The sequence below is a fragment of the Pristiophorus japonicus genome, chromosome 12, assembly GCF_044704955.1.
Source record: "Pristiophorus japonicus isolate sPriJap1 chromosome 12, sPriJap1.hap1, whole genome shotgun sequence".
Classification (NCBI taxonomy): Eukaryota; Metazoa; Chordata; class Chondrichthyes; family Pristiophoridae; genus Pristiophorus; species Pristiophorus japonicus.
This window is the reverse complement of record NC_091988.1, coordinates 206,007,800-206,034,720: the sequence shown is the minus strand read 5'-3', so window position 1 is coordinate 206,034,720 and position 26,921 is coordinate 206,007,800. Positions and strand designations below refer to the sequence as shown.

Here is a 26,921-nt window from a genome sequence, read left to right as displayed (position 1 = left end):
CTGCCCCTCTGACAGTGCAGCACTCCCTCAGTACTGCCCCTCCGACAGTGTGGCGCTCCCTCAGTACTGCCCCTCCGACAGTGCGGCGTTCCCTCAGTACTGCCCCTCCGACAGTGCGGCACTTCCTCAGTACTGCCCCTCCGACAGTGTGGCGTTCCCTCAGTACTGCCCCTCCGACAGTGCGGCGTTCCCTCAGTACTGCCCCTCCGACAGTGCGGCGTTCCCTCAGTACTGCACTGAGAGTGTCAGCCTGGAGTTTATGCTCAAACTTCTGGGATGGGTCTTGAACCAGAGGTCACGAAAGGTGTTGTATAATGCAAGTTCCTGAAAAGTAGTCTTTCAAGCTCCAGCAGTTTAAGAGTTAATCTATAAGCCGGCGGAGTTTGGGGTCAGCTGTGCTCGAAGCGACTGGCCCTGTTCCACCAGTTGAGTGAGAATCGTGTGACAGCACAGCCACAATAAGCCGGGTCTGGTTACACAGCGCTCTCTGCTCAGCTCCTCTTTGCTCTTTGTGAAGGTTTCTCTCATTAATGTGCGACCTTTTCCGAACTCAATGACTTTACTTGGGGAAATATCAAAACACATTTTACCCAAAGTCTTTGATCTCCACATTGAGAGCAAATCTCAATCACACACCAAGGCAGTCTGGGTTCGGGACAGACTATTGAAGCCTTTCCAACACGGGCCGGTTTGGTGTCATCTGTGGCTCAGTGGGCAGCACCCTCGCCTCAGAGTCACTAGGTCGTGGGTTCAAGTCCCACTACAGAGACTTGAGCACAAACTCCAGGCTGACACTCCCAGTGCAGTACTGAGGGAGCCCTGCACTGTTGGAGGGGTAGTACTGAGGGAGTGCTGCACTGTCGGAGGGCAGTACTGAGGGAGTGCCGCACTGTCGGAGGGACAGTACTGGGGGAGCGCCGCACTGTCGGAGGGGCAGTACTGAGGGAGCGCCGCACTGTCGGAGGGGCAGTACTGAGGGAGCGCTGCATTACTGACATCCCCAGTATTCCACCCTGGTGTTACACAGTTCACTATGCTCACCCTGGTGTCTCAGGTTTTGAGCTGTGCAGACTGGATGTGCCTCAGTGGGAGATGGAGATGAGGCTGGGCCGCTGTTCCTGATCAAAGACCAGCGAGGCGTGCTGGAACCGGTGCGGGAGTGGACTCCCGCTGAGAAGGGACTGAGTTGTGGGCCCTCGATCAAACATTCTGCCGACACTGCTGGCCTGGACAGAGAGAAGACGATCGATCACCTGTACTGGTGGCTGTGGGAAGGATTGTCCCCTTCTGCACTCTAACCTCCTCAGGTTCCAAGTCTTGCTGTGGGGCTTGAACCCACAACCGCGACCCACTGAGGGAAGCTGGCATTGACAGACATCTCGCCCTCCCCAGTGTCTGGGCCCGACTGTGGAACAGCACTGACCCACTCCGCTCCTCTGACCCACAGCAGGTCCTGGGTCTGATGGATGGTCGACAACAGCTGATTGCCATGGCAACCTGCTCCTAATGAGCAACTACTGCTGAAAGCAAAAACAACCTTGCGTTTATATAGCGCCTTTCATAACCTCAGGATGTCCCAAAGCGCTTTACTTTCTGTTTGAAGTAATTGTTGTAACATGGGAAAGGCAGCAGGTAATTTGTGCACAGCAAGCTCCCACAGAGCCAGGTGAAAGTGAGCAGATAATCTGTTTGTGATGTTGGGGCCCGGGATACCGGGGAGAACGCCCCAGCTCTTCTTCGAATAGCGGCCGTGGGATCTTTAACGCGAGCATGTGTGGAAGCCTCTGAATATCGTGCCTTGCTGAGATCCTCGCGCTGTGCCCAGTGAGTCACCACAAGAGGAGGGAGAGATTGGGTGGGGCACAGAGTAAATATCAAAGTTTACTATCATCCCTCAGCACTCGGCCAGGAACAGGAACTTTGTTGCTGCTGGCAGCAATCCAGAGCTCCACCACAAGGCTCGACTTAAACTGAGTTAATGTTCTCAGTCTGGAAGGAAAAGAGGGAGACGGGGGGTGGGGGGGAATATCTGATTCTCATCCCCCCGAAGGAGAATTTTCCAATTCCCGTGGTCAACCAGTAACACATCGCTCATCCTTTCCACTGCTCTCGGTGGAACCACGGAAACATGTTGAAGTGAGTGACTGTACTGAGCGACAGGACGCAACCTGCAGCCAAGATCTGCCCCGCGCGCACTCGCTCACAGACCCAGTCAGAAAGGAAGCTTACAAACAGAAGAAAACATCTTATTTTTATAACCGATTTTTCAAAGAGAAACAGTTGAGCCTTCGCTCGCAAATAAAGGCTTCGGCCCACGATGGAGATATTGGAGGCACTGAGCTCATCGCCCAACCCCCAATCCCCTTCACCAACAATACCTGCTCCCCACTCAATCATAAAACCCCTCGCCTGCTTCTACAGCTCCCTCCCCTCAACCCCTCCCCTCCCCTCCACCATCTCCCCTCCCCTCCACCCCCTCCCCTCCCCTCCACCCCCCTCCCCTCCCCCTCAACCCCTCCCTCCTCCCCTCCACCCCCTCCCCTCCCCTCCACCCCCCTCCCCTCCCCTCCCCCTCCCCCTCAACCCCTCCCTCCTCCCCTCCATCCCACCCCCTCCCCCTCAACCCCTCCCTCCTCCCCGCCACCCCCTCCCCTCCCCTCCACCCCCTCCCCTCCCCTCCACCCCCCTCCCCTCCTCCCCCTCCCTCCTCCCCTCCACCCCCTCCCCTCCTCAACCCCCTCCCCTCCCCTCCACCCCCTCCCCTCCCCCTCAACCCCTCCACCCCAACCCTCCCCTCCCCTCAACCCCCTCCCCCCCCCCTCAACCCCCTCCCCCCTCAACCTCTCTCTCTCCCCCCCACCCCTCGTCCTCACTCCCCCCGACCCTCCCCCAGAGTTCCCTCAGCTTCCCACAGGCGCAGATTGCTGACTGCCCGCGTGTGACACGCTAACTGTGTCCAGGGCACTATTTGGAAGAGCAGGGAGCTCTCCCCAGGGCAAATATTTATCCCTTAACCAACATCACAAACAGATTATCTGGTCATTTTCACATTGCTGTGTGTGGGAGCTTGCTGTGCGCAAATTGGTTGCCGTGTTTCCCACATTACAACAGTGACTACACCCCAAAAGTACTTCATTGGCTGTGAAGCGCTTTGTGATGTCTGAGGTTGTGAAAGGCGCTATATAAATACAAGTCTTTCTTTCTAAAGTCCGCAGGTTTCAGGACCGATGTCTCTGACTTTGCGTTTGTTCGATGTGTTCTGAGAATTACTTTCATCGAATGACTGTGAAGCGGAACCAGAGCCTGGGCATTCTGCCCCAGCGTTAGTCCCAGCCCGCGATAGATGCGAGAGTCCACGGAATTCTCCCTCATCCACCACATCGCGCTATCCACTTAAACACTTCAATTCATTTTGCTCCTCCATAAACGGCTCTTGACCATCAGCTACCCCCAAACCCCAGTTATTGATTCTGATGCTCAATGGCCACAACTTTAGGTCAGTAACCCTTTAAGGAATCGTTCAGATTCAATTAGAGCAACTTCCTGTCTGAGTGAGAGCCACAAACAGGCTCTCTGTCAATCTCCAACATTGAATTCTGCAGCTAACAACTCATCCTGCACCCACTTCCCACGGGTGATTGACCCCCAGTGCCCCCCTCGCCCAGTGCCCCCCCTCGCCTAGTGCCCCCCCTCGCCCTGCAACAACCCCGTCAATGACCGTTCAAGAGGCAGTGCATCCAATAGGTCCGATCAATCGCCGTGAATATGAATACACAGACGCCACCTGCCTCTTTCGGCAGGGACCCTTGGAGAAGGGTTTACCCAACCGCCCGCTCCCTCAGACCAGGGGCTCAGAGACCAATTCCAGTGCACCAATCGCTGCCCCACCAATCATCAGCTGCCTAAACAGAGCCCAACGAGTGAAGGAACGTCAGGGATTCTCCGGGAATTATGTACTCTGGAATCTTACTTGTAATGGCGGTGAATATATTTCAGGGAATAAAGTCATGTTTCGTGCGGTGCTGATCCGGAGATGCTGTGGGCGTATTCCCTGACGACGGCTCGGATACAAATATCGCAAATCCTGAGACTGGGAGATGGATAGCCTTCAGATGCTGTTTACCAAAGAGGTGGGTCCTTGCATTGCCGCTTGTACCCGGTTATTCACACCACCTCCCACCGTTACATTGACAGGATTTGCTTCAATGCAAGTGTTTTTAATTCTTTCCATCACAAAATCTCCATATTCTCATTTTTTATTCAATCATTCCTGGGATGTGGGCGTCGCTGGCAAGGCTGGCATTTATTGCCCATCCCTAATTGCCCCTTGAGAAGGTGGTGGTGAGCCGCCTTCTTGAACCGCTGCAGTCCGTGTAGTGAAGGTGCTCCCACAGTGCTGTTAGGGAGGGAGTTCCAGGATATTGACCCAGCGACGATGAAGGAACGGCCGATATATTTCCCAGTCAGGATGGTGTGTGACTGGGAGGGGAACGTGGAGGTGATGGTGTTCCCATGGACCTGCTGCCCTTGTCCTTCAGTTATACAATTACAAAATATATTATATTCATCCCCATACTTCCCACACCGGTTTGTATTTTTGGCTGAAGCAATATCTCTCTCCTCTACAGTCGGCCGAGGCTCAGTGGGTAGCTCTCGTGCCTGAGTCAGAAGGTCATGGGTCAATACTCCACAGCCCTGTGCACAAAAATCTAAGCTGATTCTCTCAGTGCAGTACTGAGGGAGTGCCGCACTGTCGGAGGGGCAGTACTGAGGGAGTGCCGCACTGTCGGAGGGGCAGTACTGAGGGAGTGCCGCACTGTCAGAGGGGCAGTACTGAGGGAGCGCCGCACTGTCGGAGGGGCGGTACTGAGGGAGTGCCGCACTGTCGGAGGGGCGGTACTGAGGGAGCGCCGCACTGTCGGAGGGACCGGGAAGTTCTCTCTGGTGTTCTGGGCCAATATTTATCTCTCCATCAACATTCTTTAAAAAAAATCATCTGATCATTATCAAATTGCTGCTGCGTTTCCCACATTACAACAGTGACTACAAAGTCAAAAAGTACTTCAGTGGCTGTAAAGCGCTTTGGGACGTACTGAGGTGGTGAAAGGTGCTACAGAAATGCAAGTCTCTGTACCTCTCTATTGATCATGGGCCGGAGGCAGAGCCCAGATGATTGGGGAAATTTGCAATTTGCAGTCAGCAGTAAATCATTGATTAACCGGGTGGAAGCAAACATCTGTTGCAATCACGGACACAAAAACAACTTCACTCAAACCCCACTCACCGAGTGCACGACATGCTGAGAATGGTCAGTGTACGGGGAGGGCAAAGTTCAACGTGGGACGTGTGCAGCGTCTGCACTCTCCCGAGTCCGACCGTTTCATTGTGATCGATGGATGGGGATTGGATAGCTCGATGGATGGATGGGGATTGGATAGCTCGATCGATGGATGGGGATTGGATAGCTCGATCGATGGATGGGGATTGGATAGCTCGATCGATGGATGGGGATTGGATAGCTCGATCGATGGATGGGATTGGATACCTCGATCGATGGATGGGGATTGGATAGCTCGATCGATGGATGGGATTGGATACCTCGATCGATGGATGGGGATTGGATAGCTCGATCGATGGATGGGATTGGATACCTCGATCGATCGATGGGGATTGGATACCTTGGGCTTGGCAAACGCAGACTTTCCAATTCTAGATTAAAAGTCACAAACCTTTCTTTACTTTCTTTTGCAGTTTCAGAGTGTCAGACGATTTCTTCTTAATCTCCTGTCGAGCTTTCTTGTATTCTGCGAAGATTAAAGGGAGACCGATGGAGGCCCCGTTAATGAGAGGGTTTAAAGTGACGAGAATCGGAGAGAGCAGCAATGGAGTCTGGTTAAATACCAATCAGTTCGTGTCGTGACATTTCACATCCACCCGGTGAACTGTGACCCCTTGCCATGACCTGTCCCCACAACACAGTTTTGCACCAACATCCTGGGAGCAGCTTTAACCAATCACTTGCTCCAACCTGCATTTAATCAGATTTGTACACAACACTGGGCGGGCTGGGGCTGGGGCTGGGGCTGGGGCTGGGACTGGGGCTGGGACTGGGACTGGGGCTGGGGCTGGGGCTGGGGCTGGGACTGGGGCTGGGACTGGGGCTGGGGCTGGGGCTGGGACTGGGGCCGGGGCTGGGGCCGGGGCCGGGACCGGGGCCGGGACCGGGACCGGGGCCGGGGCCGGGACCGGGTCGTTGTGTTGGCCACAGCTTCACACCACACGGCCCTCAGGAATATCGGGTGTGATATGAGCTGAGGGACAGACAGCGGAGACTGGGGAATGGCTGGCAGGCGGGAATAGGCTGCCTGTCCCGGGGAAGGGAGACCAGACCAGCCCTCAGTCCCGCCCCACATACTGGCAGGCCCAACAATATTTTGCCGAGACTCTGAGGATATAAGATACTTCTGGTACCTAGTTGTGCCAGTGAGTGGCCACACATCAGTTTTCCCTCCTGCTCTATCATGAAACTTCAGGAACAATGGAGGGCACAAAATACCCTATTAACCCAATCTGATACAAGGGAAACTGACCCAATTCACGACATGGGGAACAACTGTATGGTACTCAGTCAACCTCCCCGCACACTGCCCCCACACCGGGGTCTACACTGCCCCCACACCGGGGCTTACACTGCCCCCACACCGGGGTCTACGCTGCCCCCACACCGGGGTCTACGCTGCCCCCACACCGGGGTCTACGCTGCCCCCACACCGGGGCTTACACTGCCCCCACACCGGGGTCTACACTGCCCCCACACCGGGGTCTACACTGCCCCCACACCGGGGTCTACACTGCCCCCACACCGGGGCCTACAATGCCCCCACAGGGGCCTACACTGCCCCCACACCAGGGCTTACACTGCCCCCACTGCCCCCACACCGGGGCCTACACTGCCTCCACACCGGGGCCTACACTGCCCCCACACCGGGGTCTACACTGCCCCCACACCGGGGCCTACACTGCCCCCACACCGGGGCCTACACTGCCCCCACACCGGGGCCTACACTGCCCCCACACCGGGGCCTACACTGCCCCCACACCGGGGCCTACACTGCCCCCACACCGGGGCCTACACTGCCCCCACACCGGGGCCTACACTGCCCCCACACCGGGGCCTACACTGCCCCCACACCGGGGCCTACACTGCCCCCACACCGGGGCCTACACTGCCCCCACACCGGGGTCTACACTGCCCCCACACCGGGGCCTACACTGCCCCCACAGTGGGGGTCGACACTGCCCCCACACCGGGGCTTACACTGCCCCCACACCGGGGTCTACACTGCCCCCACACCGGGGTCTACACTGCCCCCACACAGGGGGGTCTACACTGCCCCCACACCGGGGTCTACACTGCCCCCACACTGCCCCCACACCGGGGCCTACACTGCCCCCACACCGCGGTCTACACTGCCCCCACACCGCGGTCTACACTGCCCCCACACCGGGGTCTACACTGCCCCCACACCGGGGCCTACACTGCCCCCACACCGGGGCCTACACTGCCCCCACACCGGGGCCTACACTGCCCCCACACCGGGGCCTACACTGCCCCCACACCGGGGTCTACACTGCCCCCACACCGGGGCCTACACTGCCCCCACAGCGGGGCCTACACTGCCCCCACACTGCCCCCACACCGGGGCCTACACTGCCCCCACACCGGGGCCTACACTGCCCCCACACCGGGGTCTACACTGCCCCCACACCGGGGTCTACACTGCCCCCACACCGGGGTCTACACTGCCCCCACACCGGGGCTTACACTGCCCCCACACCGGGGTCTACACTGCCCCCACACCGGGGTCTACGCTGCCCCCACACCGGGGCTTACACTGCCCCCACACCGGGGTCTACACTGCCCCCACACCGGGGTCTACACTGCCCCCACACCGGGGTCTACACTGCCCCCACACCGGGGCCTACACTGTCCCCACAGGGGCCTACACTGCCCCCACACCGGGGCTTACACTGCCCCCACTGCCCCCACACCGGGGCCTACACTGCCCCCACACCGGGGCCTACACTGCCCCCACACCGGGGTCTACACTGCCCCCACACCGGGGTCTACACTGCCCCCACACCGGGGTCTACACTGCCCCCACACCGGGGCTTACACTGCCCCCACACCGGGGCCTACACTGCCCCCACACCGGGGTCTACACTGCCCCCACACCGGGGCCTACACTGCCCCCACACCGGGGCCTACACTGCCCCCACACCGGGGCCTACACTGCCCCCACACCGGGGCCTACACTGCCCCCACACCGGGGCCTACACTGCCCCCACACCGGGGCCTACACTGCCCCCACACCAGGGTCTACACTGCCCCCACACCGGGGCCTACACTGCCCCCACAGTGGGGGTCGACACTGCCCCCACACCGGGGCTTACACTGCCCCCACACCGGGGTCTACACTGCCCCCACACCGGGGCCTACACTGCCCCCACACCGGGGCCTACACAGGGGGGTCTACACTGCCCCCACACCGGGGTCTACACTGCCCCCACACTGCCCCCACACCGGGGCCTACACTGCCCCCACACTGCCCCCACACCGGGGCCTACACTGCCCCCACACCGGGGTCTACACTGCCCCCACACCGGGGTCTACACTGCCCCTACACCGGGGCCTACACTGCCCCCACACCGGGGTCTACACTGCCCCCACACCGGGGCCTACACTGCCCCCACAGCGGGGCCTACACTGCCCCCACACTGCCCCCACACCGGGGCCTACACTGCCCCCACACCGGGGCCTACACTGCCCCCACACCGGGGTCTACACTGCCCCCACACCGGGGTCTACACTGCCCCCACACCGGGGCCTACACTGCCCCCACACAGGGGGGTCTACACTGCCCCCACACCGGGGTCTACACTGCCCCCACACCGGGGCCTACACTGCCCCCACACCGGGGCCTACACTGCCCCCACACCGGGGCCTACACTGCCCCCACACCGGGGTCTACACTGCCCCCACACCGGGGTCTACACTGCCCCCACACTGAGGCCTACACTGCCCCCACACCGGGGTCTACACTGCCCCCTCTCTGTTTGTCTTATTGGCTACTTTTATTTCTTTGGTCTTGGGTCAGGCCTACAACAGGGGGCACATTTTACCTCAGCATTGTAACAGAATCGTTGGCCAGTTTATAAAGAATCTCACTAAAAAACGAGCAAACACTCAGCATCGCCCCCTCCTCATCCCCACCCTCCCTGTTTGCTCCCAGCTGGTCCGTTGTTGCGAACGGCACAACCAGTGTGATCAGCCCAGGTACCTGGCGAGGTGGGAGAGGGAGGGGGGGGACAGAGAGCGAGCGAGGGGGGGGGGGACAGAGAGCGAGCGAGGGGGGGGGACAGAGAGCGAGCGAGGGGGGGGGACAGAGAGCGAGCGAGGGGGGGGACAGAGAGCGAGCGAGGGGGGGACAGAGAGCGAGCGAGGGGGGGACAGAGAGCGAGCGAGGGGGGGGACAGAGAGCGAGCGAGGGGGGGGGACAGAGAGCGAGCGAGGGGGGGGACAGAGAGCGAGCGAGGGGGGGGACAGAGAGCGAGCGAGGGGGGGGGACAGAGAGCGAGCGAGGGGGGGGACAGAGAGCGAGCGAGGGGGGGGGGGACAGAGAGCGAGCGAGGGGGGGGGGACAGAGAGCGAGCGAGGGGGGGGGACAGAGAGCGAGCGAGGGGGGGGGACAGAGAGCGAGCGAGGGGGGGGACAGAGAGCGAGCGAGGGGGGGGGGGACAGAGAGCGAGCGAGGGGGGGGGACAGAGAGCGAGCGAGGGGGGGGGACAGAGAGCGAGCGAGGGGGGGGGACAGAGAGCGAGCGAGGGGGGGGGGGAGACAGAGAGCGAGCGAGGGGGGGACAGAGAGCGAGCGAGGGGGGGACAGAGAGCGAGCGAGGGGGGGGACAGAGAGCGAGCGAGGGGGGGGACAGAGAGCGAGCGAGGGGGGGGGACAGAGAGCGAGGGGGGGGACAGCGAGCGAGGGGGGGACAGAGAGCGAGCGAGGGGGGGGACAGAGAGCGAGCGAGGGGGGGGACAGAGAGCGAGGGGGGGAACAGAGAGCGAGGGGGGGACAGAGAGCGAGCGAGGGGGGGGGACAGAGAGCGAGCGAGGGGGGGGACAGAGAGCGAGCGAGGGGGGGGAACAGAGAGCGAGGGGGGGGAACAGAGAGCGAGGGGGGGGAACAGAGAGCGAGGGGGGGGACAGAGAGCGAGCGAGGGGGGGGGACAGAGAGCGAGCGAGGGGGGGGGCAGAGAGCGAGCGAGGGGGGGGGACAGAGAGCGAGCGAGGGGGGGGACAGAGAGCGAGCGAGGGGGGGGACAGAGAGCGAGCGAGGGGGGGGACAGAGAGCGAGCGAGGGGGGGGACAGAGAGCGAGCGAGGGGGGGGGCAGAGAGCGAGCGAGGGGGGGGGACAGAGAGCGAGCGAGGGGGGGGACAGAGAGCGAGCGAGGGGGGGGACAGAGAGCGAGCGAGGGGGGGGAGAGGGCGGAGAGACGGAGAGACATAAGAACATAAGAAATAGGAACAGGAGTAGACCATACGGCCCCTCGAGCCTGCTCCGCCATTCAATAAAGATCATGGCTGATCTGATCATGGACTCAGCTCCACTTCCCTGGCAGAGGGAGGGGAGGGAGAGGGGGAGAGAGAGAGGGGGGGAGAGGGGGAGGGGGGGGAGAGAGAGGGGGGAGAGAGAGGGGGGGAGAGGGGGAGAGAGAGAGGGGGGGAGAGGGGGAGGGGGGGAGAGGGGGAAGAGGGGGAGGGGGGGGGAGAGGGGGAGAGGGGAGGGGGGAGAGGGGGACAGAGGGACAGAGGGAGGGGGGGACAGGACCTGGATCAGCAGGACACCGACCCTCGGTGAGGGAGAGACTGGCACAGGATGAGTTACCTTTGGCATGGTCCTTGTCCAGCTGGTTGGCGATTTTCTTCCACTCCTCGATCCGACCCTCCAGAGGGTTTATCAAACTGTCGGTCAAAGCACTGCAAGGGGAGAGTAACAAAGTAAAATAACTTGGTGAGCAAAGGGTTACTCAGAGAGGGCGAGAGCGAGAGCAAGGGATGGAGCGCGAGAGAGAGGGAGGGGGAGAGGGAGAGAGAGAGAGGGGGAGAGGGAGAGAGAGAGAGGGGGAGAGGGAGCAAGAGAGAGGGGGAGAGGGAGCAAGAGAGAGGGGGAGAGGGAGCGAGAGAGAGGGGGAGAGGGAACGAGAGAGAGGGGGAGAGGGAGCGAGAGAGAGGGGGAGAGGGAGCGAGAGAGAGGGGGAGAGGGAGCGAGAGAGAGGGGGAGAGGGAACGAGAGAGAGGGGGAGAGGGAACGAGAGAGAGGGGGCGAGAAAGAGGGAAGAGAGGGAGAGGGAGAGGGAGGGAGAGTGCGGGCGAGAGAATGAGAGAGAGAGCGAGAAAGGCTTGTTGTGGAAAGCGAGGAGGATGTACAATACACTCACGCGGTGAGGTGCTTGAGCCGTGACTCAATGCTCCGATGCCTCATACACATCCTGGTCAGAGCCGAACCGATTTCTTTTGTAGCACCTGAACAAAAATATATACAATCTCTTTAATTATCACTTTTATAAATCACTGACATTGAGAATGTAGAGGGAGCTTTACTCTGTATCTAACCCCCTGTACCTGCCCTGGGAGTGTTTGATGGGACAGTGTAGAGGGAGCTTTACTCTGTATCTAACCCCCTGTACCTGTCCTGGGAGTGTTTGATGGGACAGTGTAGAGGGAGCTTTACTCTGTATCTAACCCCCTGTACCTGCCCTGGGAGTGTTTGATGGGACAGTGTAGAGGGAGCTTTACTCTGTATCTAACCCCCTGTACCTGCCCTGGGAGTGTTTGATGGGACAGTGTAGAGGGAGCTTTACTCTGTATCTAACCCCCTGTACCTGCCCTGGGAGTGTTTGATGGGACAGTGTAGAGGGAGCTTTACTCTGTATCTAACCCGTGCTGTACCTGCCCTGAGAGTGTTTGATGGGACAGTGTAGAGGGAGCTTTACTCTGTATCTAACCCCCTGTACCTGCCCTGGGCTGGATTGTAACCAGTGGCCAGAGATGCAGGTACAGCCAAGTTGTGCAGGTATTCGGCCTTTTCTGAGTGTTGCTGCTGTTGTTTTTAAGTCTGTGCGAGGCCCTCACTGAGCCAGTGTGTGAGGGCCTGGAAATGTATTTGTTGTCGAAGCACATGGTCTACATACATGAAAAAGACCATGTATACTAACTGTATAGTCACATAAGGTGTGCCACCAGAGGGCACTGCGGTGGGAGACCTGAGGGTCACCTGCCCAGGTGTGCAGGGCCCAGTATAAAAGGCTGCCCACCATGCTGTGCCTCACTCTGGAGTTACAATAAATGGGACTAAGGTCACAGCTCAACTACAATACTAGACCTCGTGGAGTCATTCATAGACTATTACAGACATAACTGCCTTGTTCAGATGGTTGTATTTGTGTAGAGCTGATCGCAGAGCGAATAATCTGAAGATTACCGTATTGTCAGGAAGAGAAGCTGTTAACGCACGGACTGTGGACACAATGCAGACACTGACTGTCTCACCACACGACCGTTCAGTGAGGTTTCAACCCTCTGACTCTCAAAACGTAGCCACCATTTTCTGATACGTAGCCGACAGTGCGGGGCTCCCTCAGTACTGTCCCTCCGACAGCAGTGTGATGTTCATTCAACTCCCTCCATGGGCTCTGCCCAGCCACCTCATCACACAACACCCCCTGCTCCTTCACTCCTGCCTCAATCCACTCAACCATCAACAACCATTTCTCCACCATCGTATCATTGATGGCACACACACCTCGATGGAATCACAACTATCAGTGCCAACCTTGTCTCAGTGGGCAGCACGCTCTCTCGCCCGAGTCAGAAGGTGGTAGTTTCAAGATCCACTCCAGGGACTCGAGCACAAAAATCCAGGCTGATACTCCAGTGCAGTGCTGAGGGAGTGCGGCACTGTCGGAGGGGCAGTGCTGAGGGAGTACTGCACTGTCGGAGGGACAGTACTGAGGGAGTGTTGCACTGTCGGAGGGACAGTACTGAGCGAGTGCTGCACTGTCGGAGGGACAGTACTGAGGGAGTGCTGCACTGTCGGAGGGACAGTACTGAGGGAGCGCCGCACTGTCGGAGGGACAGTACTGAGGGAGTGCTGCACTGTCGGAGGGACAGTACTGAGGGAGTGCTGCACTGTCGGAGGGGCAGTACTGAGGGAGCGCTGCACTGTCGGAGGGACAGTACTGAGGGAGTGCTGCACTGTCGGAGGGGCAGTACTGAGGGAGTGCTGCACTGTCGGAGGGACAGTACTGTCGGAGGGACAGTACTGAGGGAGTGCCGCACTGTCGGAGGGGCAGTACTGAGGGAGTGCTGCACTGTCGGAGGGACAGTACTGAGGGAGCGCTGCACTGTCGGAGGGACAGTACTGAGGGAGCGCTGCAATGTCGGAGGGACAGTACTGAGGGAGCGCTGCACTGTCGGAGGGACAGTACTGAGGGAGCGCTGCACTGTCGGAGGGACAGTACTGAGGGAGTGCTGCACTGTCGGAGGGACAGTACTGAGGGAGCGCTGCACTGTCGGAGGGACAGTACTGAGGGAGCGCTGCACTGTCGGAGGGACAGTACTGAGGGAGCCCCGCACTGTCGGAGGGGCTGTACTGAGGGAGCGCTGCACTGTCGGAGGGACAGTACTGAGGGAGCCCCGCACTGTCGGAGGAGCTGTACTGAGGGAGCGCTGCACTGTCGGAGGGACAGTACTGAGGGAACGCTGCACTGTCGGAGGGACAGTACTTCAGATCAAGTGTTAAACCGAGGTTCCATCTGCCCTCTCAAGTGGACATAAAAGATTCCACGGCCACTATCCGAAAAAGAACAGGGGAAATCTCGCTGGTGTCCTGGCAAATTTTATCCACCAACTAAATAACTAAAACAGATCATCTGGTGATTATTCCATTGCTGTTTGTGGGAGCTTGCTGTGAGTTTCCCACAGGCTACACTTCCAAAAGTACTTCATTGGCTGTAAAGCGTTTTGACCGTGTAAAGGCAGGATATAAAATGATTCTCTGACCTGTACTGCCCTCGAGGTTAAAGGTCATTGCACGAGAGAGGGCGTTTCAACAAGCCCAGGGGATTATTGTGGAGAGAGAGCAACATTACATAAAGGAACTTTACTGACTTTACTGGAGAAGACAATTGTTAAAATAAAAAGCAACCATTGGAAACCCCCCCCCCCCGGGCCCCCTCCGACCCCCCCCCCCTGGGCCCCCTCCAACCCCCCCCCCCCCCCCGGGCCCCCTCCGACCCCCAGTCCCCTCCGACAACCCCCCCACCCTCCCCCATCCGTCTAAAACACAAGTCCGGCTCTTTCATGGGCTGACCACCCAGCTGTGTGTTTACAGTATTTTGTGTTTCAATTCACATTTACATTTCCTTCCCGTTGTCTCTCACAGAACAAAGTGTGTTTTCCAGGGCTGTAATATATATCCTGCATATTACAGAAAGGTAAATTATCGTCCTTGCTAAAGCAGAGAATGTTAAAGGAGATTTGATAGTGTTGTTGAATATTATGGGGGGTTTTGATGGAGTGAATGGGGAGAGACTGTTCCCAGGGGCAGGAGGCTGGGTGACCAGAGGGACACGGATTGACGATAATCGGCGATGGAACCAGAGGGGGAGAATGTGTTTACGCAGCGAGTTATTGTGATCGGGAACGTGCTGCCTGAAAGGGCGGTGGGAGCAGATTCAATCGTAACTTTCAAACCGGGAATTGGATAAATAGTTGAAGTGGACAATGTGCTGGGCTGTGGGGAAAGAGCGGGGGGAGTGGGACTGATGGGATCGCTCGGTCACAGAGACAGTATGGACACAATGGGCCGAATGGCCTCCTGTGCTGTGAGATTCAGCGACACTGTTGAGGTGTTACTTTGTTATTGAGTGCCCCCTCCCCCCGGGATTAGCCACGTACAGCCTTCAGCACCCTCCGCGAGTGCCCATTCTGGACTCACAAAATGAGTCTGATCCAAACCTAGAGCTCACACCGAGACATCCGACAGGGGCTGCTGGACAGTGGGCTGGCCCCACGGACACTGCCTGTGGCCATCTGAGCGAGACCGAGCCAGCGATCGCCCAGCCGCCAGAGTCCCAGCTGAAGGGGAGAGAGAATAAGAGACACACAAACAGAAAGTCAGAATGATATAAATTGGAATATCGCTTTGAGTCTTTGGCACTGCTGCCCAAGTGGGCAAGTCAGGGAGCCTGGCCAGAGCGGTCAGTGGTCTGGGAGCCTGGCCCAGAGAGGTCAGTGGTCTGGGAGTCTGGCCCAGAGAGGTCAGCGGTCTGGGAGTCTGGCCCCGAGAGGTCAGCGGTCTGGGAGTCTGGCCCAGAGTGGTCAGTGGTCTGGGAGCCCGGCCCAGAGTGGTCAGTGGTCTGGGAGTCTGGCCCAGAGTGGTCAGTGTTCTGGGAGTCTGGCCCCGAGAGGTCAGTGGTCTGGGAGTCTGGCCCAGAGTGGTCAGTGGTCTGGGAGCCTGGCCCAGAGAGGTCAGCGGTCTGGGAGCCTGGCCCCGAGAGGTCAGCGGTCTGGGAGTCTGGCCCAGAGTGGTCAGTGGTCTGGGAGCCCGGCCCAGAGTGGTCAGTGGTCTGGGAGCCCGGCCCAGAGTGGTCAGTGGTCTGGGAGCCCGGCCCAGAGAGGTCAGTGGTCTGGGAGTCTGGCCCAGAGAGGTCAGCGGTCTGGGAGTCTGGCCCCGAGAGGTCAGCGGTCTGGGAGTCTGGCCCAGAGTGGTCAGTGGTCTGGGAGCCCGGCCCAGAGTGGTCAGTGGTCTGGGAGTCTGGCCCAGAGTGGTCAGTGTTCTGGGAGTCTGGCCCCGAGAGGTCAGTGGTCTGGGAGCCCGGCCCAGAGTGGTCAGTGGTCTGGGAGTCTGGCCCAGAGTGGTCAGTGTTCTGGGAGTCTGGCCCCGAGAGGTCAGCGGTCTGGGAGTCTGGCCCAGAGTGGTCAGTGGTCTGGGAGCCCGGCCCAGAGTGGTCAGTGGTCTGGGAGCCCGGCCCAGAGTGGTCAGTGGTCTGGGAGTCTGGCCCAGAGTGGTCAGTGTTCTGGGAGTCTGGCCCCGAGAGGTCAGCGGTCTGGGAGTCTGGCCCAGAGTGGTCAGTGATCTGGGAGTCTGGCCCCGAGAGGTCAGCGGTCTGGGAGTCTGGCACCGAGAGGTCAGCGGTCTGGGAGTCTGGCCCAGAGTGGTCAGTGGTCTGGGAGCCCGGACAGTCAACGGTCTCGGGGAGCACGCGGTGTTGGTTGCGAGGGTTCGCTGCGTCTCAAACACTCCCCCAGCAGTGAAAGGGCTGGAGGAGGGAATGGATTCTCTCTTACAGCTGGGCAACACATTCCACGAGCAGCCTGTGCACCTGGGCCCAGTTATATCTTGGCTCAGCCGCCGACCATTTTATCTACATTATTCACAGTCTGAGGGAGCGAGACCTGGGGGGCAGACTGACAGGCCCATGGGGGGGGGGGGGGGGGAAGCATGGCATATCCCTTTCCCCCCATATCCCTCCCCTCCCCCCAGTAGCCCCCTGCACACCCCCAGGTACCCGCCCCCAGTATCACTGCCTACCCCCCCCCCCGTATCCCTCCTGTAATAGGGACAGGGAACCTCAAAATGCCAAGTTGCTCAGAGTCAGACGGTAACCCCAACCTTCTGTCGCCATTTACTCAAAAATGTCCCGATTACAGGGTTTTCCCTTAAACGTTATTTCTGGTTTCTGAGGTTGAATTTAGAGTTTAAATAACTCCAAGCCGTTAGATTCCTCTTTTAGCACAGACTGGGATTTTAACCCCCCTGAGCTCCACAGCGCAGTAGGGAGTGAGTTTATCACAGCCCGGTACATCGCCCATGTGTCACTTTGTCTTCAGCTCATTCTAATTGGATTTATTTTTATCTGATGTTCACTTCTGTCAAATTCAACAACAGTTTGCATTTACAGTTGGAAAAGGCAGTCAGCGTGGATTGGTGAAAGGGAAATCACGTTCAACAAATGTGCTGGAGCTCTTTGAGGATGTAACGAGCAGGGTGGATAAGGGGGAACCAGTGGATGTGGTGTATTTGGATTTCCAGAAAGCATTTGATAAGGTGCCACATAAAAGGTTACTGCACAAGATAAAAGTTCACAGGGTTGGGGGTAATATATTAGCATGGATAGAGGATTGGCTAACTAACAGAAAACAGAGAGTCGGGATAAATGGGTCATTTTCTGGTTGGCAAACAGTAACTAGTGGGGTGCCGCAGGGATCAGTGCTGGGACCCCAACTATTTACAATCTATATTAATGACTTGGATGAAGGGACCGAGTGTAATGTAGCCAAGTTTGCTGATGATACAAAGATGGGTGGGAAAGAAAATTGTGAGGAGGACACAAAAAATCTGCAAAGGGATATAGACAGGCTAAATGAGTGGGCAAAGATTTGGCAGATGGAGTGTAATGTGGGAAAATGTGAAGTTATCCACTTTGGCAGAAATAATAAAAAAGCAAATTATAATTTAAATGGAGAAAAATTGCAAAGTGCTGCTGTACAGAGGGACCTGGGGGTCCTTGTGCATGAAACACAAAACGTGAGTACGCAGGTACAGCAAGTAATCAGGAAGGCAAATGGAATGTTGGCCTTTATTGTAAGGGGGATAGAGTATAAAAGCAGAGAAGTCCTGCTACAACTGTACAGGGTATTGGTGAGGCCACACCTGGAGTACTGCGTACAGTTTTGGTCTCCGTATTTAAAGAAGGATATACCTACATTGGAGGTCGTTCAGAGAAAAGGTTCACTAGGTTGATTCCGGAGATGAGGGGGTTGACTTATGAAGAAAGGTTGAGTAGGTTGGGTCTATACACATTGGAGTTCAGAAGAATGAGAGGTGATCTTATTGAAACATATAAGATAATGAGGGGGCTCGACAAGGTGGATGCAGAGAGGATATTTCCACTCATAGGGGCAACTAAAACTAGGAGACAGTCTCAGAATAAGGGGCCACCCATTTAAAACTGAGAAGAGGAGGAATTTCTTCTCTCAGAGGGTTGTAAATCTGTGGAATTCTCTGCTCCAGAGAGCTGTGGAGGCTGGGTCATTGAATATATTTAAGGCGGAGATAGACAGATTTTTGAGCGATAAGGCATTAAGGGTTATGGGGAGTGGGCAGGGAAGTGGAGCGGAGTGCATGATCAGATCAGCCATGATCGTATTGAATGGCGGAGCAGGCTCGAGGGGCCAGGTGGCCGACTCCTGTTCCTATTTCTTATGTTCTTATCACACATTTAATGTCGGAAAACGTCCCATGCGCTTCACAGGAGCGTAAATCAGACAGCAAGCGACTCCCAGCTAAAGAATTACTGAGGGGTGACTAAAAACTTGTTCAAAGAGATGGCCGTTAAGGAGCATCTAATGGGAGAGAGGTGGAGAGGTTTAGGGAGGGAGTTCCAGAGCTTGGAGCCCAGGCAACAGAAGGCACGGCCACCGATGGTGGAGCGATTATAATCAGGGATGCTCAAGAGGGCAGAATTAGAGGAGCGCAGAGATCTCGGGGGGTTGTGGGGCTGGAGGAGATTACAGAGATAGGGAGGGGCGAGGGCCATGGAGGGATTTGTAAACAAGGATTAGAATATTAAACTTAAGGTGTTGCTGAACCGGGAGCCAATGTAGATCAGCGAGCACAGGGGCGATGGTGAGCGGGACTCGGTGCGAGTTAGGACTCGGGCAGGAGAGGTTTGGATCAGTTGAAATTTACGGTGGGTGGAAGGTGGTAAGAATTAGCAGGAGTAGGCCATTCGGCCCCTTGAGCCTGCTCTGCCATGTAATATGATCATTTGATAGGAGGCTGGCCAGGAGTGGGTTGGAATATCTGCAGGTAACAAAGGCCTGGATGAGGGATGGGCTGAGGCGGGTCAGGGAGGGGCAATGTTCACACACCCGAGTGCGTCCAATGCCAATCCAAAGCCCTTTATTGCTTTGCTCCTGTGTGGGGTTATGGGAATACAGACCTAACCGGGCGACAGCCTGTCACTCACGGGCCGACAACTAACACTCCAGCTTTGGTCTCAGTCTCAGCCCCTCGAGCACGTCCTGCTATTCAGTGAGATCTTGGCTGATCTGTATCTTAACCTTACCCAACAAAAATCTACCAATCGCTGTTCTGAAATGTTGGGTTGTCCTGCTCCCCACCCCCACAGCCTCCACAGCCTTTTGTGGGAGGGAGTGCCAGATTCCCACCACCCTTTGCGAGAAGAAATGCTTCCTGACATCACCCTGAACGGCCGGGCTCGAATGTTAAGGCCCTGCCCCTTGCTCCGGACTCCCCCACCAGAGGTAATAGTTTCTCTCGATCGACCCAATCAAATCCTTTAAGCATCTTAAACACCTCGATTAGATCGCCCTTTAATCGTCTATCCTCGAGCGACTATAAGCCTAGTCTATGCAACCGGTCCTTGTACTTGAATCCTTTTAGCCAGGTGCCCCTCGCCTTGCTCGGAGAGTTAGTGTGGAGGGCGTCAGTGCTCTGTGCACGTGGAGCTTAGAACTCCCAACACTAATATCCCTTTCTGATCAGCACAAACATTCATTCAAAAAATAGATTAAAAGGAAATCCTCCTATTTAAATCAACACTGGCTTTAATATATCCAGTACCTTTCATCTTCTCTTCCTCGTCCTCACACAATCCTGAGCAACACTCGGAAGTCAATCCTCATTAATGTAAAACTGGAATAATACATAAACCCCTTGGTCTCAGAAGCTTTTATCGTTAAGCCAGACCACTATTTGAAGAGCAGGCGAGTTCTCCCAGTGCCCTGGCCAATGTTTAACAAGGAATCTCAGCACAGCAGGGCAACAGTTGCCGGCTTGTGAAAGAGCGATGTATTGAATCTCCCTCCCTCCTGCTCGTTCCCCATCGTCCTGCAGGGTGATGAGCAACTGCAGACCCCTACTGTCTCCCCATTCCACAAGTGTCCGCCCAAGAGTTGTGAGCTCGGGCAGAGTGCGAGCGAACATCACACACATGGAACAGAGTCCCTGGGAGTCAGCATCCTGCCCACACATCACAGCAGGGCCCAGGGGACCCTGGCCATCACCACATTCAGCAGACCAGCTAACTCAGCACATGGCCCAGCATGTGTCTGCACTGGCCCAGCAATGATCAACACACCGGGGCAGGGGAGGCCCAGAGTTACCCTGGGGCAGGGGAGGCCCAGAGTTACCCTGGGGCAGGGGAGGCCCAGAGTTACCCTGGGGCAGGGGAGGCCCAGAGTTACCCTGGGGCAGGGGAGGCCCAGAGTTACCCTGGGGCAGGGGAGGCCCAGAGTTACCCTGGGGCAGGGGAGGCCCAGAGTTACCCTGGGGCACGGGGGGCCCAGAGTTACCCTGGGGCACGGGGGGCCCAGAGTTACCCTGGGGCAGGGGAGGCCCAGAGATACCCTGGGGCAGGGGAGGCCCAGAGTTACCCTGGGGCAGGGGATACACATCCTGGTATCAGGCCTATGCAGCACTGCCCCGGGTGCCTCTGTCCCACATTACATTTCAAGTTCATTCTTCTGGTATGTGGCCCAGCATTTATTGCCCATCCCTAACTGCCCCTTGAGAAGGTGGTGGTGAGCCGCCTTCTTGAACCGCTGCAGTCCGTGTGGTGAAGGTGCTCCCACAGTGCTGTTAGGGAGGGAGTTCCAGGATTGTGACCCAGCGACGATGAAGGAACAGCCGATATATTTCTACGTCAGGATGGTGTGTGACTGGGAGGGGAACGTGGAGGTGGTGGTGTTCCCAGGCGCCTGCTGCCCTTGTCCTTTCTAGGGGGTAGAGGTCGCGGGTTTGGGAGGTGTGCCTTTTTGAACCACTGCAGCAGTTTGATACAACCGAGGGAGCTGCGAACCCACTTCAGAGGGCAGTTAAGAGTCACCCACGTTGGTGTGAGACTGGAGTCACATATAGGCCCAGACTGGATGAATTAAATATTGGAAATCATTCAATGGTTACAGCACAGGAGGCCATTCGGCCCGTTGAGCCCGTGCTGGCTCTCTGCAAGAGCACCCCAGCCAGTCCCACTCCCCCGCAGCCCTGTAGATTAGACCAAAGCCATTGTTTTCGGTCCCCACCACAAACTCTGTTCCCTAGCTACTGAATCCATCCCTCTCCCTAACATTTTTCTGAGGCTGAACCAGACTATCCTCAACCTTGGTGTCATATTTGACCCCGAAATGAGCTTCCGACCACATACCACGCCATAACTATGTCCGCCTATCTCCCCCTCCGTAACATCGCCTGTCTCCACTCCTGCCTCAGCTCATCCGCCGCTGAAACCCTCATCCCTGCCTCTGTTACCTCCAGACTTGACTATTGCAACGCACTCCTGGCTGGCCTCCCACATTCTACCTGACGTAAACTAGAGGTGATTCAAAACTCAGCAGCCCGTGTCCTATCTCGCACCGAGTCCCACTCACCCATCACCCCCTGTGCTCACTGCCCCGTGTCCTAACTCGCACCCAGTCCCACTCACCCATCACCCCCTGTGCTCACTGACCCCGTGTCCTAACTCACACCCAGTCCCACTCACCCATCACCCCCTGTGCTCGCTGCCCCGTGTCCTAACTCGCACTGAGTCCCACTCACCCATCACCCCCTGTGCTCACTGCCCCGTGTCCTAACTCACACCCAGTCCCACTCACCCATCACCCCCTGTGCTCGCTGACCCGTGTCCTAACTCGCACCCAGTCCCACTCACCCATCACCCCCTGTGCCCCGTGTCCTAACTCGCACCCAGTCCCACTCACCCATCACCCCCTGTGCTCGCTGACCCGTGTCCTAACTCGCACCCAGTCCCACTCACCCATCACCCCCTGTGCCCCGTGTCCTAACTCGCACCCAGTCCCACTCACCCATCACCCCCTGTGCTCGCTGACCCGTGTCCTAACTCGCACCCAGTCCCACTCACCCATCACCCCCTGTGCCCCGTGTCCTAACTCGCACTGAGTCCCACTCACCCATCACCCCTTGTGCCCCGTGTCCTAACTCTCACCCAGTCCCACTCACCCATCCCCCCCTGTGCTCACTGCCCCGTGTCCTAACTCGCACTGTGTCCCACTCACCCATCACCCCCTGTGCTCACTGCCCCGTGTCCTAACTCACACCCATTCCCACTCACCCATCCCCCCTGTGCTCACTGCTCCGTGTCCTAACTCACACCGAGTCCCACTCACCCATCACCCCCTGTGCTCGGTGCCCCCGTGTCCTAACTCGCACCGAGTCCCACTCACCCATCACCCTCTGTGCTCACTGACCCCGTGTCCTAACTCACACCCAGTCCCACTCACCCATCACCCCCTGTGCTCACTGCCCCGTGTCCTAACTCTCACCCCCGTGTCCTAACTCTCACCCAGTCCCGCTCACCCATCACCCCCTGTGCTCACTGCCCCATGTCCTAACTCGCACCGAGTCCCGCTCACCCATCACCCCCTGTGCTCACTGCCCCGTGTCCTAACTCACACCCAGTCCCACTCACCCATCACCCCCTGTGCTCGCTGACCCGTGTCCTAACTCGCACCCAGTCCCACTCACCCATCACCCCCTGTGCCCCGTGTCCTAACTCGCACCCAGTCCCACTCACCCATCACCCCCTGTGCTCGCTGACCCGTGTCCTAACTCGCACCCAGTCCCACTCACCCATCACCCCCTGTGCCCCGTGTCCTAACTCGCACTGAGTCCCACTCACCCATCACCCCTTGTGCCCAGTGTCCTAACTCGCACCCAGTCCCACTCACCCATCACCCCCTGTGCTCACTGCCCCGTGTCCTAACTCACACCCAGTCCCACTCACCCATCACCCCCTGTGCTCACTGCCCCGTGTCCTAACTCGCACCGAGTCCCACTCACCCATCACCCTCTGTGCTCACTGACCCCGTGTCCTAACTCACACCCAGTCCCACTCACCCATCACCCCCTGTGCTCACTGCCCCGTGTCCTAACTCTCACCCAGTCCCGCTCACCCATCACCCCCTGTGCTCACTGCCCCTGTCCGAACTCGCACCGAGTCCCGCTCACCCATCACCCCCTGTGCTCACTGTCCTGTGTCCTAACTCGCACCGAGTCCCGCTCACCCATCACCCACTGTGCTCGCTGACCCCGTGTCCTAACTCGCACCCAGTCCCGCTCACCCATCACCCCCTGTGCTCACTGTCCTGTGTCCTAACTCGCACCGAGTCCCGCTCACCCATCACCCACTGTGCTCGCTGACCCCGTGTCCTAACTCGCACCCAGTCCCGCTCACCCATCCCCCCCTGTGCTCACTGCCCCGTGTCCTAACTCGCACTGTGTCCCACTCACCCATCCCCCCCTGTGCTCACTGCTCCGTGTCCTAACTCACACCGAGTCCCACTCACCCATCACCCCCTGTGCTCGGTGCCCCCGTGTCCTAACTCGCACCGAGTCCCACTCACCCATCACCCCCTGTGCTCACTGCCCCGTGTCCTAACTCGCACCGAGTCCCACTCACCCATCACCCCCTGTGCTCACTGCCCCGTGTCCTAACTCTCACCCAGTCCCGCTCACCCATCACCCCCTGTGCTCACTGCCCCATGTCCTAACTCGCACCGAGTCCCACTCACCCATCACCCCCTGTGCTCGGTGCCCCCGTGTCCTAACTCGCACCGAGTCCCACTCACCCATCACCCCCTGTGCTCGGTGCCCCCGTGTCCTAACTCGCACCGAGTCCCACTCACCCATCACCCTCTGTGCTCACTGACCCCGTGTCCTAACTCACACCCAGTCCCACTCACCCATCACCCCCTGTGCTCACTGCCCCGTGTCCTAACTCTCACCCAGTCCCGCTCACCCATCACCCCCTGTGCTCACTGCCCCATGTCCTAACTCGCACCGAGTCCCGCTCACCCATCACCCCCTGTGCTCACTGTCCTGTGTCCTAACTCGCACCCAGTCATGCTCACCCATCTCCCCTGTGCTCGCTGACCTATACTGGCTCCCGGTTAAGCAACGCCTCGATTTCAAAATTCTCATCCTTGTTTTCAAATCCCTCCCTGGCCTCGCCCCTCCCTATCTCTGTAATCTCCTGCACCCCCCCCCCCCACCCGAGATCGAGCATCCCTGATTATAATCGCTCCATTGGTGGCCATGCTCTCTGTTGGTGGCAAGTTTTCCTCCCCAAAGGGCCCGAGTCAACCAGTTGGGTCTTTAATGACAGTCTGACAGCTTTTACTGATATCAGCTTTTGATATAATCGTTTTCTTTGAAGGTGAATTGAAATTGACTGTTTGGAACGGGGGAGAGAACAATGGAGCAGCACTATGGACAGACTCCCTCTCCGGGACCGGCCAGCAACAGCTTCCCTTCACCCCCTCCTGTCCCACCCCACACAGTGCGGAGAATGCGGAACTTGCTGCTCTGTGCAGAGCATGGACTGATGTATGGGGAGGTGTCCTACACACACGAGGGGGAAGGGGAGGGCAGGAAGAGGTAGTAGGAGGGGAGAAGGCTGGTGTGGAGAATGAACACTTTGGGAGGGATGTCGGGGCCTGGGAGAGGGTGCAGGGGAGATTGACCAGAATGGCCTCCTTCTGTGCTGTGAGACTCTGTGCAATTCTAGATCAAAATAAGACTGACATCTCTTTAAATGCAAAATGCAGGAATGGAGTAGGGATCCGGGGGGGGAGAGGCGAGGGCGGGGGGCAAGGTTTGATGGTCGGAGAGATGGGGCGTCAGACGGTTTGAGCGTGTGATGGGACACGAGGGGCAGTGAGACGGAGCGATGTTTAAGTGCTGGCCGACTCGTGTCCTTTTTGCGGGTGGAGCGCGGATCGAGTTCCTGGTTGCAGCACGGGTGAGCCGGATTCTCCGGCGTTTTGCCACGGTTGGAACATCGGTCCCACAGCGGTGCCCAGTGCTACAGCTCAGAGCAGGGCAGCAACCACGGTGAATGGATCAAACCCTGACTCACTGCAGACCAGATATAAATATTTACTGAAGTGCAACCTGACCAACAATAAGACCAGTATCTGAGCAAGGCTGGCACTCAGTATTTTTCCAGGATTCTCGCCCATCTCCCAAAGAGGCGGACTGTTGTTGGGCCCAGTTTCACGAGACACAGACTCTTTCCTATACTTCAAACACACGGCTCTGCAACAGTCCGCCAAGGCAGTAAATGTCTGACATAAATCACCACATTATGTGTTTTAGTGATGTTGGCTGAGGAATAAATACTCAGGACGTTGGGAGAATTGTCCTGCTCTTCTTCAAAATAGCGGCTGTGGGATATTTTACGTCCACCTGAGGGGGCAGACGGGGCCTCGGTTCAACATCTCATCTGAAAGACAGCACCTCCGACAGTGCAGCACTCCCTCAGTACTGCCCCTCCGACAGTGCGGCACTCCCTCAGTACTGCCCCTCCGACAGTGCAGCACTCCCTCAGTACTGTCCCTCCGACAGTGCGGCACTCCCTCAGTACTGCCCCTCCGACAGTGCGGCACTCCCTCAGTACTGCCCCTCCGACAGTGCAGCACTCCCTCAGTACTGCCCCTCCGACAGTGCGGCACTCCCTCAGTACTGCCCCTCCGACAGTGCGGCACTGAAATAAAGCTTGTGTTGAATTTCTGCAGATTCTCCGGCCCCCTCACTGTGTAAATGGCGTATCCCTGGAAGTTACAGCAAGGTCCACCTTTCCCACAACTCCATCTGAATCCCTCCAATCCGGTGTGTCCCCCGCCACAGCACTGAAACAGCTCTCAGCAAACTCACAATGTCATCCTTTGTGACTGTGACCACAGTAAACTATTCCATACGTCCTTCTCGACCTGTCTGCAGTGTTTGACACGGTTGACCTCTCCCCATCCTCCTCCAACGCCTCTCCACCATCGCCCAGCTGGGTGGGACTGCACTCGCCTGGTTCCATTCTTATCCATCTCATCGTAGCCAGAGAATCTCCTGCAACGACTTCTCTTCCCGCCCCCACATCGTTACCTCTGGTGTTCCCCAAGGATCTATCCTTGGCCCCTCCTATTTCTCATCTATATGCTGCCCTTCGGTGACATCAAAAACAGGGCCTCGCCCCCTCCCCAGGGTAGATAAAGGGGAACCAGTGGATGTGGTGTATTTAGATTTCCAGAAGGCATTTGACAAGGTGCCACATAAAAGGTTACTGCACAAGATAAAAGTTCACGGGGTTGGGAGTAATATATTAGCATGGACAGAGGATTGGCTAACTAACAGAGAACAGAGAATCGGGATAAATGGGTCATTTTCTGGTTGGCAAACAGTAACTAGTGGGGTGTCGCAGGGATCAGTGCTGGGGCCTCAACTATTTACAATCTATATTAATGACTTGGATGAAAGGACCGAGTGTAATATAGCCAAGTTTGCTGATGATACAAAGATGGGTGGGAGAGCAAATTGTGAGGACACAAAAATGTCAGTGGGCAAAAATTTGGCAGATGGAGAATAATGTGGGAAAATGTGAGGTTATCCACTTTGGCAGAAATAACAGAAAAGCAAATTATAATTTAAATGGAGAAAAATTGCAAAGTGCTGCAGTACAGAGGGACCTGGGGGTCCTTGTGCATGAAACACAAAAAGTTAGTATGTAGGTACAGCAAGTAATCAGGAAGGCAAATGGAATGTTGGCCTTTATTGGAAGGGGGATAGAGTATAAAAGCAGAGAAGTCCTGCTACAACTGTACAGGGTATTGGTGAGGCCACACCTGGAGTACTGCATACAGTTTTGGTCTCCGTATTTAAGAAAGGATATACCTACAATGGAGGCTGTTCAGAGAAGGTTCACTAGGTTGATTCCGGAGATGAGGGGGTTGATTTATGAAGATAGGTTGAGTAGGTTGGGCCTAT

At 57.4% G+C, this 26,921-nt stretch overlaps 1 long non-coding RNA gene across 1 annotated transcript; it reads right to left on the bottom strand.

Annotated features, from left to right (window-relative positions):
* Window positions 1–5,728: 5,728 nt before the first annotated feature.
* LOC139277127 (uncharacterized) lies at window positions 5,729–11,586 on the bottom strand. The gene is made up of 3 exons (XR_011596040.1): window positions 11,500–11,586; window positions 10,947–11,038; window positions 5,729–5,804 (listed from the first exon to the last, which is right to left on the bottom strand). It is a non-coding gene; the product is annotated as an uncharacterized lncRNA (long non-coding RNA).
* Window positions 11,587–26,921: the final 15,335 nt, after the last annotated feature.